Genomic DNA, 20,988 nt, shown 5'->3' on the forward strand with positions numbered 1-20,988 from the left:
AATGATGAAAGACAATACATAATTTCCCCAACAATAATAGTTTCCAAGAAAGTAATTTGGCTCTAATTAAATAACAGTAGAGACAGTGTTCAATTGCCAAACTTCCAATTATTAATTCCCGCTGACTGCTGGTGAAGCCCAGAGATGATTTTAATCAGCTGGTGGACAAACCATGCAAAATGTGACATCAATCATCAGGGTGTATAAAAGAGAGAACAAAGCCTTCTTTAATGATGATTATTTACTTTGGAGTTAAATGAGCATTGCTTTCAAGGAAAGTCATCTGGAATTTCCCCGAACTAAACTCATTAGAACTTTGTCTTGAGTTTTTGTTAGCTAGAATCAATTTGGTACTAGCTAATAAAAAACACTCATTAGAACTTTGTCTTGAGTTTTTGTTAGCTAGAATCAATTTGGTACAAGCCTACGAATAAAACACTCATTAGAACTTTGCTGTGCTTTTTTTGTTAGAAACAATTTGCTACTAGCTAACAGAAAACACTCAAAAGAACTTTGTTTTTCGTAAGCTAGTACCAAATTGATTCTAGCTAACTAAAAATCACACTCAATAGAACTTTGTACATTTTTGGATAGCTAGAAACAATTTGCTACTAGCTAACTGAAAACAATCAATAAAACTTTGTTTTCCGTAAGCTAGTACCAAGTTGATTCTAGCTAATGAAAAATCACACTCAATAGAACTTTGTGATTTTTTTCGTTAGAAACAATTTGCTACCAGCTAACGGAAAACACTCATTAGAACTTTGTCTTGAGTTTTTGTTAGCTAGAATCAATTTGGTACAAGCCTACGAATAAAACACTCATTAGAACTTTGCTGTGCTTTTTTTGTTAGAAACAATTTGCTACTAGCTAACAGAAAACACTCAAAAGAACTTTGTTTTTCGTAAGCTAGTACCAAATTGATTCTAGCTAACGAAAAATCACACTCAATAGAACTTTGTACATTTTTGGATAGCTAGAAACAATTTGGTACTAGCTTACTTATCTTATGAAAATGATAAGAAAATAACCACCAGAATCTTGTTATGGCACAAAGAGGATGTCATTGCATCATTCTTGAGCAGAAGTAATATCCTGTTTATGGCAGAAAGTAATTCAGGATGACACTGGACAGGACTCACATTCCTCTTACTCTTAATGCAAAACCCAAACACACTCTATGCCCATCTACAAGCTCAAACACATGCAAGCAGCACTTTTTCTTGCTGTGTTATGTAAACCAGGCAGGACCAGGTGCAGGTCTTCGTGCCCCTGAGGGGACAGCTGCACTTCAGAGAGGAGACAGGTGGAAGAACTGGTGTATGTTCGTATACATTTAGTCTTTGAGTGGCTTCCGAGCGTTACGTATACATTCATCAATCAACATGAAAGCACAACGTGGTCCGAAAGAGAGCCTGCAGGCTACGATTTTACAACTTTTCCTCACTCAAGAATTTGAAGACGCTTAAGAAAAATGCTAAATGTTCCATTTTTTAGGGGATGTTTTGGAAAATTTAGCCAAGTTTGTCCAATTTAATTATATCTGATAGTGACATGTGATCATCTAAAAGCTGTCTAGAAGCATGTTAAGGTCAAAAGCCGAAAGCATTATTTATTCTGCAGCCCATCAACTAAATTGAACTGAGTTTTATTCAGCTGCGTGCGTCTCATTGGCTCACCTCATCCTTGTCAGTCCTTTGACACCCAGCTGCACTCCCATCAAGTATCACATCTCAACAGACACTTAGGGGCATTCTGTCAAAGCTGAGGGTGCTGTTGGCTCGACTGCAATGTCCTTTTGCCTCATCAAATAACCTTCTTAACATATTCTTAGTGGTTAGATATCGAATATCTTGATGGTTAAAAAATGCTTAAAAAGAGACGATATAATGTTGATAGTAAAGCAACTTACTAAAACATCTCCTATGATACTTTGATGAACAAGTAGCTGGTACAGTACTAGTCTTCATAAAGGTTAAATAAGGCTTTTTTCAAAGGAATTTCTGAGCTTGAGCATGACAGTTCATTCCTGACCTTTGCTACAGGAATGAGAGAAAAAACTCAACTTGCTCTTACTGAAAGATACAACAAGCAAACTTATTCCACTAATGCTGAACATGAAAGCTTCAGAGGCTTCAGAAACCAGTCTCCAAAAATACTGGATACTGGACTACATGTTCCAAAATGCAATTTAATAACCTTTTTTTTCATTCCAGGAAAAAGGATGAAAGATGTTTCTAAATGACAGTTGGAAAAGGACGAAAAGCCATCAAAACAATGGCCCTTTTCACACTTGACATTTGCACCTCTGGAACACCTACATTTACATTCAAATGCCTTCCTGACACAAAGCAGTTGGAAACAGTGGCGATGTTGACTCCTCAACAATGTCCCTTTCACCCACTGATTTTGCCCTAAGAGCACTGCAACAGTTGGTTAACCGACCGCAATGGTGGCCTCCGTGCCAACCGCGACCTCGATCTGAGGGCATGAGCTCGGCAGACATAAAAGAGGGATTCAGGAAAAAGAGAGGGGGAGATGGAGGATAATTGGGGGGACAGGACTCCATTAGTGACCCCAAAAATGAGGACATGGAGAGGGCGCATGTGCCCCCTTGCCTCCCCTCCTACGCCATGGCGTGTCATACGAAGTTGGTTCCCAGGAACAGACAGCTCGCCTCCGAGCTGCCCTGCCCAGCAACCATGGAGGCAGACTGAGACAGAGATAGATGGAAAGAGGGGGGCTGGAGGTGAACTGGGGGGCACGTCAATGTGGATGTGACAGACACCCTGGTGGCTTCTGGCACAGTGTCATAGACAGAAACACATATCCTACTGTGGACTGACAGACACTAATTCAGAGACAGGAACAGCAATGGCCCTCCTTCAAACATAAAACCTCTCCGCAATTAAACCTCCTGGGGCCCAATAATCCCCGTAACTGAAAGGCAGACATTTTTAGATCTTATTAGACATTTTTGGTGTTCAAAACAACAGTCAAACAATCTTTCGTTATCTCACTGAACAAGGTCCAGCATGGTACATTGCAACTAGCTAATAGGCAGCAAAGTAATGTAAGAAATAACTAACAGGTAAAGGTAACTGGTAAATTTAAGTCAAAATCTCTTAAACTTTTAAGAAAAGATCACATCAATATATTTACACCTATGAGAAGCAGTGACTCTCTTACGTATAGTGTTAGCTAATGTAACGTTATAATGTATAGCCACACTAACTTCAGCTCCTGAAAACATAACTTGCTCTGCAACGTTAAAATGTATAGCCACTCTAACTAAAGCTACTGTAACGTTAGCTAAAATAATGTTAGTTAACGTTCCCTTCTGGAATATTTAGCTCACGTAATTTTAGCTCTATACTGTATAGCCACACTAACTTCAGCTCCTGTAACGTTACCCTAATGTAGCTATTGAAAATTAAGCCAACGTAACTTTAGCTCTGCAACGTTATAATGTATAGCCACGCTAACTTCAGCTCCTGTAACGTTACCTACTGGAAAATGTAGCTAATGTAATTTTAGCTCTGTACTGTATAGCCACACTAACTTCAGCTCCTGTAACATTACTGTAACGTTAGCTACTGAAAATTTAGCTAACGTCACTTTAGCTCTGCAACGTTAAAATGTATAGCCACACTAACTTAAGCTACTGTAACGTTAGCTAAAATAACGTTAGTTACTATAATATTAACTACTAACTACTAAAATTTAGCTAACGTAATTTTAGCTCTGTACTGCATAGCCACACTAACTTCAGTTCCTGTAACATTTACGTAACGTTAGCTACTGAAAATTTAGCTAACGTAATTTTAGCTCTGCACTGTTATTGTGTATAGCCACACTAACTTCAGCTACTCTAATGTTAGTTAAAATAATGATACACACCGTAATGTTAGCTAGTGGAAAATTTTGCTAATGTAATTTTAGCTCTGCACTGTTATTGTGTATAGCCACACTAACTTCCGCTACTGTAACTAATATAACTGACGTATCGTTATCATTTAAACTCTGGTGAAACAAAGAGGGCTGTTTCATCATCAGCCTCCTGTTTTGATTCATATGTTTACATGGATGAAAAATTTGAACTTGAATTTAGTTATATAGTATGTCTAAATTCTTATATCATTTTTAAGCATTTTGTAGCACTCTTCAGGTGGTTTTCTGAGTAAAGGACTAGCCTGGCTCAAACACAGAAAAGGGTACGACAAAAACGAGTGGTAGACAGAGAAAAAGAGAGAAGAAATTAAATTAGGAGGGAAAAGGGGGAGAGGGTGAGTGGGAGAGACGTGAAAGATCAAAACTGATAAAAGCCAGGAACACGCAGAGGGAGGAATAAACAAAGTGGGAGGGAAGAAGAAAAGAAAGAGGGGGAGAAAAAAGGTATAGTCTAGGAGACCGAGTTGGCGTCTCATCACTCCATCACCACCTGCTCAGATCAAAACACGCCTGCCTTAAAACTCCACCCGACCAAGCCTTCAGCAAACTTGTCACAGCCAGATATGTCGACGCTGACAGGCAGAGCAATGTGTCCTGCGGTCTCGCTTGGCTTGGTGTCACTCCCACGGAGAAACCACCAACAATCTGTTGGCTATGAGTCGCTAACCGCCGGTGGCCACATGCCAACACAGCCTCAGCCTCTAAATATATCGAAAATGCCATTGATTCTAATTGAAAAGATGTTTTATATGTCTCAGTGTTTTATATTTATTGCTTTTGCACACACAGCAGCACACTCAGGGTGAAATATGCCGGCTGAATAATCAGTGATGTCTAGACGGGGTACGTCACAAAGACTATAGGTCACCAAAACACAGAAACAGCCACTGGCTTATCACAACATCAGCCCTTTTATTCTTTTGTTTCAATATGTCAGCTGCAAATATCCTGAATTATTTGAAACCATGCAGACAAAGGGGAGATGAAACAGAAACAGAAACAAAAGACGGAGGGAAATACTTATTATATTATTATAATCATATTTTTTAAAATTAAAAACTGATGCTCCAATTTTGTCTTTCCCATTTTAAAGGCAAAAACAGCAACGTCTTACCTGGTGGGGAAGGGCAGTTACTCCAGCTTTCTGTCTGCAAAGAGGGCTCAAGGGGAGGGCAAGGCAGCGGCTTCTGCAGAGAAGAAAAAAAAAGATGGTGAGAGACTGAAAAAGGAGCGAAAACAGGAGCCGCACCGGCAGACACAAATGATGCTTTCTCGCCGGTGAGCGGAGCCGGCAAGCACACCGCTGCAGCTCACGAAAACACACACACCAAGCCAACCGGCATGCTGCCTCACGAAAAATCTCCACCCACCCCCCTGTCCGTGACTGCCTTGCACCAGCGCACACTCTGCAACCGAACCAGTGTCTCCATGGCACTGGGAAGGGTGGAAAAAAGGGGGATGGGAGGAAGAAATGTGTGTTTGTGTGCATTTGTCAGTCACATTAATTCACGTTTGAAATGGATATGAAGCCAATGAGACCCTGAGGGAATTGAGTTCCAAGATAAACCCTCCATCCAAGAAGCATATTTTATTCTCCTTTGGTGTTTATCTCATCCGTAAAAATTCTGCCTTTCTACTTGAAGACCTTCATATTATGAATGCATGACACATTTGAACATGACAGCGAGTGTAGCATTAGTGTGTGTGTACAAAAGGAGGGGTGCTGGGCTTGCCCCTTGCTGAATAATTGCTCTGTCCTGGTGCTCATTTGCAGGCATGGCCCACTGCAGCAGGAGCGCTGAAACAAAGGCAGAGAGGGGGAACGAGGGGAAAAAAAGAGGGTCTGAGAGAGAGACTGCAGAGGCCAGACAAACCGAGCAAAAGCATTCAACTCAGTAGCACTCACTGACTGCTGAGAGGCTAATTCCCTGCTACTTACTCCAGCCTCAAACCACATGAAATGAAATATATTTATAGTCCAGAGGCTCACAATGATCCCAGTGTTTAGCCATCCATCAGACGAAGTACTACAAATGTCAGCGATGTGAATAAATACAGGAATTTAGAGCCAAGCAGACAAATCAAAGGAATGAATGAGAGCAATTTGGATAGCAGGATAAATCAACATGTTAAGTTAAAACAAACACGTGGACACGAGGGTAGTTTGGTTTTATCTTGAGGAGGGAAATCATGCTAGCCTTTTCTCTGGTCGTGTTTTCTTGCTTAGTGAAACAGAAAGGATCCTTGTTATGAGACCACAACACCAAGAATAAACCTGCAATCAAGAGCCAAGATGAAGACACCCACTGAATTTGGCTAGCATCATATTAGCTGTAAGCTTAAGTGTGGGGCAGCTAAAAACAAGAGCAATATGTTATTATTCTCTAAGTTAAAGGTCACATAATTAGGTTACTTTGACCCATTTTCAATACAAGAAAAATGTTAGCCATACATTAGAGTGGCTAAATTTAACAGTGTCATATTTACAACATTAGCATTTTAGCATTGTTATGCGTTTTTGGTCAGTCGATTTTCAATGAAAGAGCCGTAAAACCCACTGTATGCTACCTGCCCCGCACCAAACGGTAGACACAAAGTTAGCAACTAGCTAGCGAACAGAGATGAGCATTAAGCTAGCTAAAGAACGAGATATTCTTATAGGTTTGTGGAAACCAAAACAGAGCTAAAATGAGAGGGAAATTTAAATTGGCAAGGTGCCAAATATTGCTGACTCATTTTCCTGCCTGACACTTTGATCTTAAATGTGTGTTTTCAGGAAGCTACCAACTACATGCTACTAGCCAAGCACTAACCAGCAGGCACATAGTTAGCAATTAGCTAGCAAACAAAGTGGAGCATTAATCCACGAAAGACCCAGACATTTTTCTTAAAGGTTGTTAGAAACCAAAACAGAGTTAAATGGAGAGTAAATACTGAACCTTAATTTGTGCTGACTTGTGCTAATTGTTAGCTAATCTGTTTGCCGTAACAACCTAATATAGCCGTGTTGTGATTTCCGGTTGTTGCAGTTTCAAGCTATCCTTTTTACAATGTTAAAACACTAAACAAAATCTTGGTTCAAATGCTCTGAACTAATAGAAAAGAAAAGATGACAAAACATGTCTCTATAAATGTAACAGAACATGGATCTATGTATTTTGGCATACATTCCTCGTTTTATAGTTTTCTGAAAGCATCCTTTAAGAGGGATATAAATTAAGCAATTAAAGCAAACCAGTATGACCAGACTAATGTCAAGAGACACTCCCTAACATGATCGCCAAGCCTCAGGGAGACCACTGAGGTTGATGTGAGGCTGACTCACAAAGGACACAGTCATACGGTTCCTAAAAACCTCTTAAAAATTAGAGGAAAAGAGCAGGCCAGCCATGCTCCCTCCATCCCACATCACATCCTCTCCCAGTCCCACCATTAGCCTGTCCTGTTCCAGGGGGGTTAAAAGAGACGTCAGTGTAAGACTGTAATCAACCCGTCAGTGAAGGGGACTGCTGGATCAGGTTAGAAGACGGCAATTGAGACATTTAAAATGGTAGTTGGAAAATAATCTTGCTGTCAAATTGAATAAAGAGACAATTCCCTGTTTTATTGAGAGAGTTCATCGGTAACAATGAAACAAGCAATATGGCTGTTCCTGATTTGGGGGTAAAAGGCAAGAGAGAAGGGAGATACAGAGGAGGGAGAAAAAAAGGAAAGGCTGGGTGACACGGGAGCGAGAGACTCCAAGCTCAAAGAGGCGCAGACAGTCCTGTCAACGCCAGCCGTCTTTAGGGAGGCCTTTTGCCAGCCCTGATTAGACAGCCAGGTCTGGACTGAAGCTGCAGACCAAGCAAGCATAGACGCGAACATTTAATCTCCCCTCAGCTTCCCCTGCCAGAAAGCAGATGCTAGTCCGGCTAACGCCAATCCTCCACTAGCGAACTGTCAACAGACCCAGCAGCAGGCTGAACTAGCTGTCACCAGATTACATTAGCCTGTGTTTGAACAGGCACATTTTTGACAGTTTTAATGGATGCTAGTAAAATGTTTTCATTGTAATGGTTGAATATGGTTTAAAGAGGGTTTATTCTCATGAGCCACAATAAAACCTTACATTTAATCCCATATTAAAAGGTAGGTCAATCTCATTGCTGTATTGGAATTGGTGGGTATGGGTCAATCATTGAAGCCAGTTGTTGCCTGCTCCCCCCCAGCAGTGAGATATGGGGCACAGCACAGCCAACTCACTATGATCAGGATTAGCCGAATGGATCATCGAAAGGCTCGGGTGTAATCTGCCTGGACGCCTTCATCCAGATTTGGAGGGGAGATTTCAAAGCTGAAAATTTAGCAAGTCAAAGAAACATTTGTGAGATCTTGCATTAATCTTTGTCTCCAAGTTTGAAGCCCCAAAAAGATACGAAATACCGAACACGAAGTCTACCACAACCACAAAATAGAAGCTGATTAAATGTGTTTTTAAAGTTACTTGTCACGCTTAAAAATTAAGCATCATCTGCTTCATGACAACAAACTGTTCCTGACTAATACTGGAATTCATTCAGCCTATAAATCCCAGACTTTCTGTTGTATCATCATATCCAAAATGCTGTCCCCCAAGCTGTCACCTAATCGGACTCCTCTGCAAGCATGACTCAACCTTTTAAAAAATGCAGCATTAGCGCAAGCTGAGTTCCTCTGAGCGGGCAAATTTACTGCAGGTGCTTGAACACAACAGCGATGGCTTCAGTTGTTTCTGCATCGCCGAATGCAAGGGTCGTTAAAGCTGTAATTCCAGCTCTGTTTAAGTACCAAACTATAAAACTTGACCTTCTGTGGGTTTACAGGAGAGCAGAGAGCAGTTGATATGAATGCAGATATTGATTAAAGATTAGGGTTAGTGCTTTGGGGACAAAAAGGCGAGGGGGCTGAGGAAAGTCGAGACAAAAGGGAATGGGGAAAGAGTCTAGCTTCGGCAAGGCTAAAAAGTGTTATCTTCAGGATATTATCAACAAAACATATTGATTTTTACCCACAATATGTATTTTATAGACTACACACTTAATAAGGAGATTAAATGGCAATTTAAAGGGGCACTCCACATATATATTATTTCACTTTAATAAAGTAGTGTAAGTTGTGAGTGAAAGATTAAAAAAAGATTTATCATAATCAATGCAATACAGACCAAGATATTCTATATTTCTTTCAATCGTAGGCTTAAAATCTCCAAAATAACAGGATCCTACAATTCCCATAATGCAACTCAAATCATCTTTAATTTGACACTCCTTACTTGGTTACCATACATCTTTTTTTTAATCACGTCTCAGGCCAAGATAAGATAACCCTACTTTAAAGACACATGGGCTAATCTAAAGTTTTAGAAATGAATGATTTTAAATGAAAAATAATCTCATAAAAACTGTATAAATATTTACATTCATGCTTTCCCCCTTACAACCACACTACCCACATACATGACTGTAAGCCATGCACTCAATGCCATGTTAATACTTTCACCCAGACATGGACCGAATAATCTCCACTTCTGGCAGACGCACGTTAATGACCGAGGAGCGGATCACCATGACGGCACTGACGGGACTCACAAGAGCAACGTCCTTCCAGCACTAGGAAGACATCCAATGAATTCACACAACAGCTGCTCCTTGAAATGGTAGAAAATACAGAAGTGTCTGCTTGTTTGGCTTTTTGCTTTTAACATTATAGTAAATTAGATGTAAGACCCTGTAAATCCAATTACCTAAGCCGTGCTGATCTGGCTGTCTGCTCGGAGGTTAGCATTTTCCGTGTGTTTGAGTCTCAGTCGGACATGTAATCATGTACCGTCTGTAATTTCAGCAGTGAAAGTGATTTCTGATAAATGTGGTTTAAAAGCCCCCTTTTAATTTCCCCCAAAGGTTATAGTTTCACACTTTTGTCCTTGTTGTTGTTTGGTCAATATCAGTTCAAGGACTCTGATGTCAGAGGTCAAAGGTCAGTCTGTTCAGAGCAGCTATAGCAGACACAAAGGCTGATCTCCTTCATCCCTTCAGAGCACCCTGCATATAGCACGATCTGCACAATAGTACAGGTCACAATAACAAACACAGGGATCACACCGCGAGAGACGCAACAAGTCATCAGGATTTCTTAAATTTTAAGATAATTATGAGGGGTTACAAGTTAATAAAATATACGGTTGATGAAAAATGTATGCCTAGATCTAATATTATTTAAAAAGTGTTCATTCTTTTGACTTTTTGGTTGCGAAATTAGGAATAACTTAATCTCTGACAAGTTAAAATCACCTGTAAAAATGTTCAATTAAAGTGTGGTAGGTGCTTATAACTGTCTTTAACTCGTCAGCCTGTTTGGCTTAGGTCATTACAAAACCAGGCCTATATAAGCAGTTTTCCACTAATCATTGGCTGAACTGACAATGGCGCTTTAAAAGCTCCAGCGCCACAAGCTGCTGATCCTGTCAGTGACACTGACGATTAAGGAGACTCAGCTGCGCTTGAGGATTTGGTGTTAAAGATTAGTTAGTTCACAAACCATTGAACACCTTTAATCTATAAAAAAAACTCATCTAGAGAGTGGTTGTTTCCATCTTAAAATTAGGTGTCCTTAGAGTCAGTAGCACAATAAAGATATAATAAAAAGGCCTGATTAACTGCAATCTCTGCTTCATGCACAAAAGGCTTTCCAGACACTTACTGTTTAAAGTGACATATATAAAAGGAGCAATAAACAGGGTGCACTCTTCACAAAGAGAGCTACATCATTTATTTACAGTTACACTAGACTAACACAGCAGACTCCATTCATGTTTTAAGGAGAAGAAACAATTTACTTTACATGACACTGACACAATTCTCCAACAACCCAGCTGCTTGTCATTACTAAGACAGTGCATCAAGGCCTGTGAAATGCGAAAAAGCACTTCAGTGCATAAAAACATAAGTGGTTTGTGAAAGTGCAGCTTTCCTTGTTCGCAAACTGCCAAGAGCAAATAGCGGGCTGCTCGTTTGCCAAGAGTTCGCATCACACCATCTCAATGAGCAGAGTGCCATTCATAACAGGGCTGAAAACACAACCAATAACATATGTGCGTTCAATGTTCTTTAATGCTACAGCTGGACCACCGTGGATTTAATATTAACTGGTATTTCTACCTCCCAGGATGGTGGCCTCTCATGGGTTATTCATAAGCACGTATACAACCTGAAAGCATACACATATGCACAAGATGGCTTGTGTGTGTATGCTTTTCACCATATGCAATCTGCAGCCATTTTCACATCACGTTTAGGGTGGGAAGCTCAATGCTGTTATAATTTACCTCTCAAAAAATACATAGAGTAGTAAAACAACTCATTTAGCCACCCTTTGACAACAGCTAATGTTAGCTAGCTAATGTTTTACAGGAAGTCTATAAAACATTTGCTTAGCTAACATTACCTTAGCTAGTACGTTAACTGGTAATTTGTTCCAAGCTAACATTATGTTAGCTAGGAATTGAAGCCTTTCCTATTGTATCGTGTAAAACTACAAAATGCTAATATTTGCTTTTAGCCACTTCCTAGCTAACTTTATTTCTATCTAGTAAGTGGCTGTTTGCTTACGTTAGCCGTTTGATCGTAGCTAGCAGGTTTTCCAAGTTGTAATGCTGTACTGCTGTGTTCCAGATTGTAACCTATATAAATAAAAAGGTACCATTTCAACACTTCTTGATAAATAGGTAACTGAAAAGACAATTAATAGAAGAAATACGGAGAGAAATGAGGCCAAATTTCATAGTAAAATAGCTTATTTAGCTACCTTTAGACAGCTAATGCTAGCATAAAAGCCCTTGCTTAAATCTTTATTAATCCCCGGGGGGAAAAACAGCAGGTTAGCTAACAGTACCTTAGCTACATGAATTAGATATTTCTTCAAAGCTAACATTATGTTATGTAGGAATTTTAAGTGTTACCTACATGTATCATGTAAAACTACAAAATGCTAATAATAGCTATAAGCCACTTCCTAGCTAACTGTCTCATTATCTAGTAAGTGGTTGTATGCTAACATCAGCTGATTGACTGTAGCTAATGGATTTTCCAACTGTCATGACATGATAGCATCATCTGAGCTTCCCGCCCATAGCATGACGTCAGAGAAAAATGGCTGCTGTATGAATACGGTCACTTGGACTGTCCCTATAAGCAGAACACAGAGGCATATTTCACAGTGGAGGAATTTCCTGAGAGGCCCGTTTTAAACGGCGAAATGGACAGGAAGTGGAGCTACTGTGTGTGTATGTGTGTGTGTTTTACAGCAGGGGAAAGGGGGAATTCAGGGGTGAGAACAGTCAACTGTTTTTATGGACTTAAATAAATTTGCGCCTGTCTGAGTGCGTGTGCTTGCTTTACAATATACAGTGCATCGCATATAACAGCCTGCCAGCTCGCGTGTGCCTGGCTTTACACTAACCACAGGGTGTAGCCATGGCCTTTGAAGATGTCCCTACACCCTGCGCTGAACTCAAACACAGGCTACCGTACAAGACCCTATATCGCTCCATGGAAAAGTCACAACATCCTTTTTTTCCCCTCTACACCCCTTGTAAATCTTCTGGAAGAAAAAGCAGAATAACAGCAACACAGAAGGGCTGCAGCTGTCAATTATTTACAGTTTCTTTCAACAGACTCATCATTTAGTGTTAAAATATGCTCAAGATGTTGCTTAAAAAGTTCAATTTTTTCAGACCAGCACACCAAAACTTGAAGATATTTAATCCATACAGGCAAAGCAGATAAAAATACAAAATTATCATATTTGAAAAGCAGGAACTGGCAAATGTACCAATTGTGGAACAGGGGCTTTCAAAGTGAATCACTACAGTTCCCATAATGCTTGTGGGTTGTAACCATTAAAAGTATGCCGAATTATCTATGAGCACTTCCTGTTTGTGATGTACACATGTATGTACAGATAACTACAACTGTATAACTTTTATTTTTAAGTGAACTTAAAAACAGTGTATTTCTAAGGCAGGCTCTGGTGTAATAAGGTGCGATTTTCCCCCGAAGATTTTAAAGCATATTTGTTGACGTTTAATTCCAAATAAATATTGAGATTATGAAATCCTCTGGAATTGTGAGTCATACTAAATCTAAAAATATGTTTCTCATGTCTGTGTGTTGGGAGTTGGCCAACTTATGACCAATATTTCTGGTGCAATTTTTGGCAATCTGGCGCAAATTACAGAATATAATTGCGATTTAACTGCTACTGCTGCAGCAACTGCTGAAGAACTTTGGCCTCAGGTGCTCATTCTCCAATTTAGACTCTTGATTCGTATCTGCACCTGCGGGGTGTCTGAAGGCAGCAAAGCAAACAAATAATTCATCAAGTAGAGGAGAGATTTCAAAGGTCGGGGATGATGCACTCACGCCTACGGAGCGCACAGAAACCGCATCAGAAATGATATGAGAATAAAATGAAGGATCAAGAGTGCTAGAACAGTAATAAATAAATCCCTATGGCTTTTCTGTTGTGTTTGATTGTTTAAAAAAAAGGGTATTTTTATGTACAAACAGGTAGTTTTGCAGCAAGGAAACGTAGATGTCTGTGATTTGTAGCAGGGATGTCCCTTATTTCTAAGCCACTTCCTGTTGATGGGAGTTCTGAGCCTCGGCGTCCACATGCCATCTGCTCTAAATTAGCACCTACACAGGGAGCACTGTGATCTGGGCACTGGTGGTCAGACGCTGGGGTTTTAGGTCCTGAAGCTCCAGCAGTGACTACATTTAAGCTCTGTTACCATCAGTCTTTCTGGAAGAGGAAGTTAGCTCTTTTTTGTTGTCGTTGTTAGGCAGCAGAGAAATGTTGTTACCTCTCAATGTACTTTTGTTAATTTCCTCACTTTGGACAGTTTAGGTCAAATGCCATAATGACATAGAGCGCCTTTCGATACATTCTAGAAATAAATAAGGTGATTAAAAATCACAAGATCCAATACCTAAATGAAGTATAAATAAATATAGGCCCTGTTGAGTCACTGCTGCGTTCAGGCTTGGAGGAGAGACGACACACGTGTCACTTAGAGCGAAGAGCGGAAGTTTCTGGAAGTCATCAAAGACAGGCAGGGAGGAGGAGGAAAGGCACAGCTGCACAGGACTTTTACTACACTGGAGGGAGATGCATACACCAAGTGATATCCACGCACATGCTGTAGTTGCATACAGTAAAGGAGCACGCATGTATACATAAATAATACATGGCGACAAAAACAACAAGCAAAAAGACGTCAGAACAGACCCACATCCTGGGCTGGCGGGTCAGCGGTCCGGCACGCTAACACGCAGCTCGATCCTGCAGAGTGTAAACACCAATAAATGACAAACAAAGGAAGACAAACACGTCCCTGAGCTCGAGTCCACAGCTGTCATTCTCGCAAGGCATGGGAAACCGCCCTGTCAGGAAAGCGTCCAAAACAAGCTAGCTGACATCTCCTCCCATCTCCAAGAAAAAACAGAGTGAGTCATGTTTGGAGGCTCACGAGTAGGGATGATGTTGTTTTTTGGCTGTAAAACTGCAAGCAACACCCTCATGATAAATGAATTACAATGTGTTATGCTGTGACTTCTTTCTTTTAAGTGAAAACAAACCTTCAACTGCAACCAAATGCAAAACTAGTAGTCTTTCATGTTGTAAAGTCATGGCTGGATTTTTCCCAACATTCAAAGCAGCATTTGTTTTGCATTTGTCCATGACATTTTTATGTGTAAAATAAGAGACACTCTGGCACTAAAGATATTCCAACCTGACTCATTTAAATGTAGGCTTACTGTAGTTAAGTATGCAGTGGGCAGCTGTATCATGTAGGAAAGATCCAAAATATAGGCTAGTAAAAATAAATGTGGGATCAGGCTCAGCTTCTGTTTCTATGATTTGCAAAGTAGCAGGGTTAGATGGATGAATTGTTTTCCTCTTGTGTTTATTATCCTTTCTTGTACTTTCCTTCTCTTTTTTTAATAGATTTTCTTTATATCTTGCATAAACATGACAGTCATATATGTGATTTTGTGTTAAAGGTGTGAAAAGTTACTCCAAAGTAAGCTAACTAGGCCTTCTGCAGCTTTTGGAAGGACGCTTGTTAGCCTTGCTTGCTAGCTTCCACTTTCTGAATCAAAACTTGAATCACAATTGGTTCTCCTACATTTCTAGTGTAATGACAAAGTGTTAGCTTACTCCAAAACAAGCTAACTAGCCCTCTTACCACTTTCACTAGCAAGCTAGGCTAACTAGCTTTAGACTAGATTCCACTTTCTGAATCTAATGCAAACTTAAAATCACCATTGGTTCCCAAAAAATTTTTAGTGCTAGGAGAAAAAGTGTTAGCTTCCTCCAAAGTAAGCTAACGGGCCCTCTTACTACTTTCGGGAGGAAGCTAGTTAGCCTAGCTTGCTAGCTTCCACTTTCTGAATCTAATACAAACTTAAAATTACAATTGCTTCTCCAACATTTTTAGTGCTATGAGAAGAAGTGTTAGCTTCCTCTAAAGTATGCTAACTAGCCTCCTTACTACTATTCAGAAGGCGGCCAGATAGCCTAGCTTGCTAGCTTCTATTTTCTGTACCAAAACTTCAATCATGATTGCTTCTCCCAATTTTTTAGTGCTACGAAGGAGTAAGCTAAGTAGCCTCCTTACCACTTGTCAGAAGAAGGTTAGATAGCCTAGCATGCTATGATTGGTTGTCCTATATTTTTAGTGTTACAAGAAGTGTTAGCTTTCTCCAAAACAAGCTAAATAGCCTCCTTAACTATTTTCTAGATAGCTTAGCTTGCTAGCTTCCTTGTCCCCCACTGTGGGGACTTCTTATCCTTAAATACAAACTTAAATGCAGGATGGGTCTTGTTAAGAAAACAGATGTCAGTACATAAAAGATGCTATGTGAGCTTGTTTTAAAGGTGTGGAGGTGTTGTATGTAATGATGTTCTACGGCTGAGACGCGCTACATTCGTTGGCTCACGTTTGTCACCCAGCAACCCCAGCTCTTAGAAGCCCATCTAGAGGTATGAAGTTTGGGAAAACGTCCAAAATTAAACAAAGTGAAGAAAATTTCAAGAATTGGATAATGAGCCCAATAGCATTTTAAAAAGTTCAGTAGAGATGTTCACAAAATTAGCTAACAAACTCATCACTTGGAAAAATGCTTGAATAGTCTTTTTAAAAAAGGAACTAAAACAAAAGCAGGCAAGGAATAAAAGGCACTAAGCACCAGAGGGACAAGACCAGCTGGCAGTTTAAAGTGATATTGTATGAGACAGAACAATACTATTCAATCAGCTCAACAGACTGCCTTTTAAACAACATCTTAATAGCAGATGCATACAATCAAATGTGGAATCCCTCTGCTTGTTTCCGCCGTTGACAGGAAGCATTTCAGCAGAGCTTTCACCTTGAGGTTCTGTAAGTGCACGCTATTAGTGTAAGTGATACAGCAATATTGTGGTTAGAGTGAGAGGCGAGCGTGGACGGCATGCAGGGGGGAGGCAATAACACGAACAGGCCCTTAAAAGAAGATGGAGAGGGGCTTGTTGCATGGGTGTGGATCTCTTGCTGGTTTCCATTAACAAAAGTGGGTAGATTGATGAATGAAGCTAGAGTTACTAAGAATTAAGAGCTGAGATGCGTCCCAAGTATTACGCACTGACATTGGGTTGAAGCGATAATGACTGAATGCACTTGAGGGATTTACGGATGAGGTCATTCTTCATTAACATCCTTGACATTTACATGCTCTGAGCCAACTGCAGCTTCCGAAATCCTGGCGTCTGTAGAGTCACATTTGCCATTATGTCGCATTATGAAAATTGATCTGGATCATGTCAAGCGAGGATGTATTTGTAAGGATCATCCTCTAAAGCAACAGGGTTCCGGAGGACGCAGTTATTGCCGCAATGATAATGCTTTTATTTTCATGACACAGAGTTCGTAATCATTGCCAAGACTCCATAGGGAAATGAAGCTAAATTAAACTGCAATGGCGGAGCTCTTTATTGGCAGAGAAGTGAAGTAGGGGGAAATAAAGCATTTGTTAAACTACGTAATAAATTCATAGACAAGGCAAATTTAAGGATTCATAGGCGCATGTAGAACTGCTACTAGCACTTTAAGCTATGCTAGTGGCATAGCTTCAGGGATATCAGTGTCAGTCTGTTTGTCGTTCTAACACTTCGGACTGAAACATCCAAGAAAATATTGCCACAACATGCTATACTGACATTCATGGTTCCCAGAAGATGAACCATACATTTTAGCCTGAGGTCTTTGGTGCTCACATGAATTTTAAGTCAAATATCTCAACAATAAATCGGTGGTTTGCCATGAAATTTGGTGCGGCCATTCCTGCCCCACTGAGGATTAATCGTAAGAACTCTTGCCCAAAAACGCATGGCTTTAATTCCTCCAAAACCCAGGTGTGCTTTCTGCCTTGTCGTATATCAAATCTTAGCATGCTAACACGATAACCTAAGATGGTAGACATGCTCAACATTACACGTCTTTAGCATGTTACGCCTCGATCCAACAGGATAAGTGTCCGGCGCGTTCTGTCTGTGCCGCGGTTCTTGACCGTCAGGCGGCGCGAGCCCTTGCCCACAGGAAGCATGTCTGATCTGGAGCGCTGCCCCAAGCAGCTGGATTCGCGAGACCACAAGATTGTGGGAGAACGTTACCATCGATCACGAGCATTGACTTGAATGGGCGCAGTCGACTCCGGAGGTAGCCGCGTACACGGCACGCGCCGGAGACGGATCCTGTGGAATTTGTGGGGTAGCATTGTTAATGCGGGCTTGCTAGCATGACAACATAGGCATTTTCCTTTTATCATTGCAACAAATTAATACATTACTAGGATGACTCAATTAGCACCCTAAAAATCTTGTCATAACTTCCCATTTTTCTTGTAATATCTAACAATCTAAAGATAAAAAATATTGACTGACAATGAAGTACTGCAGTGTAGAGCAGCAATCCACACATTCAAATGGTTAGCATTTTAGCTTACAGCACAACTTGGAGAAATGGTTGATTGGCTAACCAATGAATCAACACTGGCAAATAAAAAGAGGCAAAATCAAGTTCAGTGTTTTGCCTTAAATTGAGTCGACTGTGAGTCATTTTTTATTCATGATGTGAGAAAGTGTTGACGCAGCCGGAGCGACAGTGTGACAGAAAGACGAACTGAGCCTCAGCACAGGTAAGTTCATCCGTCAGAAAGGGGACACCGAGCAGTGCTGGCGTTGGTGCATCATCAGCATTCACGACGCATCCATCACCGCTCTGCCGCAGAGTGACATCGTCTGAAACTGCATCGGACTGAGTGTCACTTTGACACACACACATATGCGAAAACAATCCACAGAGGTGGGAATTCACACGAAAAATAAAGCCACATGTAGACAGAATGATGCAGAGCAGACTAAACCAGACCGAGCTTTGTGTTTTCATTACTCAGATGTGGACGCAGATAAAAGCGTCTTGAATCTCCAGCTCCGTCCCTCTGCGGTTTAGATCACAGCTGGTTCACATGTCTGTTGACGGGAATGCCGCCCGGTGCAGGAAATAGCTGGGCCGGAGAACATAGGAGCTACTGCAGATAAAATGCAGCCCGTGTCTCCTGGTTTGAGACTCAGCAGAACGGAGGTGAATAAGTGGTGAGAATAGGGGAGATAAAGGCTGCTTTACTTTCCTGCTCTCTTTCTTTATCTAACTTCTATAAATTACAGGTCGAGTGTGACACAATGAATCCTTACCCACCTTTTCTGTTGGATCCCGTTGGTACGAATTGCTGTTTTTCAAGCCAAATTCCTACTTGTGTCTTGAATCATAGCCTACATACTTGGCCTTTGAGAGCATTTATACTTGAGCGCTGGTGTCTGTGTTGTTTGGCTGTGGTGTCTAAATGCCCTGATGCTGAACATTTCCAAGCTTTTTCGTGTACAACAAATAACGTCAACGTAGACAGAGCTGATCATGTTGGAGTCAGATATTGAATCTGGCAATCACGATTAAAGTTTTAGCTTCATGTGGGCGCGAACAAGTGTAGCGGCTTGCTTCAGTGACCTCCATGCTGCTGTTGCTAAGCTTCCTTGGATGACCAATCCCAGCTGTTGCTTCATCCAGAAGAAGAGCCATTTCACAATAACCATAAAGAGAAACTTCCAGCAGTCCAAATACACTCTATTATTGTCATTGTGGGGCTGCAAATCAAAGCTCAAGCCCACACACGCACCAGTTGAGGTGTAGCCACTCAGTAAAAACAAGCCTGAGAAGCGTTCCCACTCAAAACGAGTGGGAGCCAAACTAAAACAATCCTGAACTTTCGTGTAAATCACGTCTGCTTCATTTGATCACATTAGACTGGCGGCTCCACGTCACTGCACCAACGGTGATTAACTCATCTGTCCGGAAGCTTCTTTGACCAGCCGACGTGAGGGGGTAATGTAGATAAAGAGGTCTATTATGTTAGGGTCCATTGCCCGTGGATAAAGGGGGTTACTTCTTTAGGGTTCTTTCGTAGCCTTCCCAAAGGATGACCCCTTGTTTGGAAGAAGAGAAGGGTCGAGGGCGCAGAAAGGGCGAAAGGGGGTGCAATGTGATTAGGGTGCAGACGTGGCAAAACCCTCAGGGCACAAGACGCTCAGGGATTTTCCTCCAAACCCTGGACAGGGAACCGTCACGTGCAGCCTTCCCTTGAGGTAGAAAGCAGATGGTAAGGGATTAGCATCTGAATGTGGACATGCAGATCCACGGGGGGTCTCCCTCCCCTCCCGCCTCCCCACGGGGGATAGGTGAGCCGAGGAAAAGAAGGCTAGGGAGCGACAAAATCAATAATTGGCAACCCACGGCGCCAAGACAAAGAACGGGGGAAAAGCTGGTGGCTTTACACAGTGGTGATTTTGCGATGAAGAAACAGCTAATTACAGACTTTTCCTACAGACATTCTATTCGTATTTCTGTGGCTGAAGAGTGGCTCGCAGAATCTGACAACACAGGAACAAGACTGCAGAGACAGTAAGCGATATGAATCAGGCCTAAACTACTGTAGACATGACAGCAACAGAGATAACATCAAGAAACATACAAAGCAATGCAGCTTTGAAGTTCAACTCTCCACTAAACATGCTGGTACCAACAATGACCTAATGGTTTCTTACCAGACTTACAGTAAGGAAAAGGTTCACAACCATGTCATGTTGTTTATAGACTCTTCGTTTGAGTAAAACGTTGGCCTGCAGACTTTTGGGTATAAAATTTCTGGTCGTTTAGAGGCAACGGTAAAACACAGTAGACAGGTTTGCTGTTCCTAAGAGACCAAAAGCTGAGCTGATTTTCCTGTGCAATCTATAAATCCGATAAAAAGAACACTTAATATAAAAGTTTATGAGGACACTGCGGCTACAGTTGGCATGTGATATATATTCCACGATATACGGCTATAAGGGAAAGTTAATTTTTAAACGCTTTATTGCTTTTTCCACCAGGAAGTTTCTCGCCTTTATGACTTTAAATATTAATTTTCAGTCGTCGTTTCTAATGTAATTCCAAATAATGACTATTCTCTCCAACAGGGCGCTTTTTTCCCTTAAACCTTTTCTGAGCTACGGTATGCTGAATAAAAATAAAACAGTTAATCTATACGAGCCTTCTCAATAATCAATGCACCCAGCTGATCCAAGTGTTAGTCAAGACCGCCTACCGACACCAATTCATGACCAAGACCAAAATATAGCAAGGCAAGACAAGACCAGACAAGTGTTGTGCTTCTGGAGGCTGCTAATGTCAGCTAGCTATCTTTGCTAATGCTATTTAGACCTAGCTTAACCTTTCCTTATTCCTCCTTTTCAAAGATCAAAAGGTGGTTCCAAGACTGGTTATGATACCAAGACCTATCTCGACTACCACAACACAACCGTCCAAACAGACGGAGCACATGAAAATCAGCGCCCTTCAGCTCGACTTTTTATCCCAGTTTATCA

General features: G+C 41.0%; 1 protein-coding gene across 4 annotated transcripts in view; it reads right to left on the reverse strand.

Annotated features, from left to right (window-relative positions):
* The window catches only part of LOC138603306 (microtubule-associated protein 2-like), a 62,002-nt gene that overhangs the window by 33,252 nt on the left and 7,762 nt on the right, over positions 1-20,988 (reverse strand). For all 4 annotated transcript variants that reach the window (XM_069675002.1, XM_069675004.1, XM_069675003.1 and 1 more), the window contains exon 2: positions 5,066-5,138. The gene's annotated coding sequence lies outside the window, so the exon portion shown is untranslated. The remainder of the gene's footprint in view (positions 1-5,065; positions 5,139-20,988) is intronic.

This window comes from Semicossyphus pulcher, unplaced genomic scaffold, assembly GCF_022749685.1.
Source record: "Semicossyphus pulcher isolate SPU_LCO1_2020_fin unplaced genomic scaffold, fSemPul1.0.p SCAF_24, whole genome shotgun sequence".
NCBI classification, from domain to species: domain Eukaryota; kingdom Metazoa; phylum Chordata; class Actinopteri; order Labriformes; family Labridae; genus Semicossyphus; species Semicossyphus pulcher.